The 2,098-nt window shown below is 38.6% G+C and overlaps 1 pseudogene; it reads left to right on the top strand.

Moving 5' to 3' along the window:
- The first annotated feature begins 260 nt into the window (after positions 1-260).
- LOC148921581 (putative pectinesterase 63) lies at positions 261-1,855 on the top strand (annotated as a pseudogene).
- Positions 1,856-2,098: the final 243 nt, after the last annotated feature.

Here is a 2,098-nt window from a genome sequence, read left to right as displayed (position 1 = left end):
TGTTTTTTTGTTATTCAACAAATACAAAATGCGTAACTGAAATCTAAATGAACATAAGCCCCTAATTAGGAACTAAAATGTGCAAGAAGCTCTCCAAGACCCACAAATTTAGGATTAATCCCTCTCAATGTGCATTGTGCCTTAACCAGCTCTTGCATAGTGGACTATAAAATCAAAGCCTTCTATTCACCATTCTAATCAACAACACCTAATACAGTACAAAAACTCGAAACCAAGAACCAGAAAAATAAACAATAAAAATGGCCGGAAAAAACACATGCTTGGATGTCCATGCAGCTCTAACCGTGACATTAATTCTCCTCACCGCCACTATAGCCGTGGCAGATGATGATACACCGGTACCAGCCGACCACTCTCAAGTCAACACGTGGTTCAATAACAACGCGAATTCATACAAAGAACGGCAGGGCACGCTTGACCCTGCCCTTGTAACTGAGGTTGGTCAAACCGTCGTCAAAGTTATGAAAGACGGAAGTGGAGAATTCAAGACCATCACTGACGCCGTTAATAGCATTCCGGCTGACAACACCAAACGTGTCATTGTATACATTGGAGGGGGAGAGTACAATGAGAAAATCACAATTCCACGGAATAAACCATTTGTTACATTTTATGGCTCTCTAACAAATATGCCAACTTTGGCCTTTGCTGGTACAACCAAAAGTATGGAATCGTGGATGCCACGTGATTGCCGAATCCGACTACTTCGTGGCAGCTAACCTTATTATTAAGGTACATAAATGTCTCACGTTTGCGAGAAATATTTCATGTAACGTGATATTATCATCACACGCAATAATTTTTTTTTAATTAACTTTCTTTTAATATTTTTGTTTCCTTATAATTTACGTTGATTTGTGGTTGTGTGAAGAACTCTTCGCCAAGGCCAGATGGGGAAAAAGTGGGAGAACAGGCATTGGCATTAAGGGTGTCGGAGAACAAGTCAGCCTTATTCAATTGCAAGCTGATTGGTTTTCAGGACACACTTTGTGATGACAAGGGCAATCATTTTTTCAAAGACTGCTTTATTGAAGGCACTGTGGATTTCATCTTTGGAAGTGGAATGTCTCTCTATTTGGTAATGCCACCCAAACTCTCCCTATAATTCATAAATAAAAGGAAAACTTATAAAGGAACTTTTGTTAACTCTCCCTACATGTTTTACAAATCAAATCACTAAATGCGAGTCTCTTCTTATAACAGAGAATTTCACGTACATGTTGTGTGAGAAACGTTATGTATACGAATAACTCTTCACTATAACTCAACTATTTGTTGTCTATGTATTATGTCATGGTTTTGATGGGTAGTTAATTAATGGTTGCAGAACACTGAGTTACATGTGCTGGGGAATAATGAAATGACAGTGATAACAGCACAAGAAAGGGACTCAACTTTAGAGGATACTGGATACTCATTTGTCCACTGCAACATAACTGGGACTGGAAATGGCATGTATTTGGGCAAGGCTTGGAGGACCAGTCCCAGGGTGGTCTTTGCCTACACCAGCATGTCCGAGGTCATCACCCCAGCCGGTTGGAACAACAAGAACCGCCCCGAACGTGACAGATAAGCAAATTAAAAAACACACTAATTAATTAGGCATTTTCATATAATTGAATGGTTTTGAGAGTTAATTAATAGTTTCAATTTTTTTTGTATTTGTTGTTATATTCAGCACTGTGTTTTATGGAGAATACAAGTGTTCGGGTTCAGGTTCAAGTATGGTTGGGAGAGTAAAATACACCAAACAACTAAATGAGGAACAAATCAAACCTTTCCTCAACCTTGGCTATATCAATGGCTGCTTCCTCCTCCAAATCCAAAAGTGTAGATTCTCTTAAGATTTAATAAATAAACAAAAACAGAATGAAAATTTAAGATATAGTCAAGCAATTAAATTTCACCTTAATCCGACCTGTACAGTAAAATACGAATCACATGAGCAACGATTTAGGTTAAGGCTTGGCTGGACTCCAGCTAAACTTGCTTCATAACTCTGCCAGACTATTAAGAGTTGAAAGCATTACAAAAGCTGGAAAGCCCAAACAAAACAGCCCATACCAACAAGTAGAGC

The sequence above is a fragment of the Prunus mume genome, linkage group LG1 (genome assembly GCF_029339155.1).
Source record: "Prunus mume cultivar Tortuosa linkage group LG1, ASM2933915v1, whole genome shotgun sequence".
Classification (NCBI taxonomy): Eukaryota; Viridiplantae; Streptophyta; class Magnoliopsida; order Rosales; family Rosaceae; genus Prunus; species Prunus mume.
This window is presented reverse-complemented; position numbering and strand designations above follow the sequence as displayed.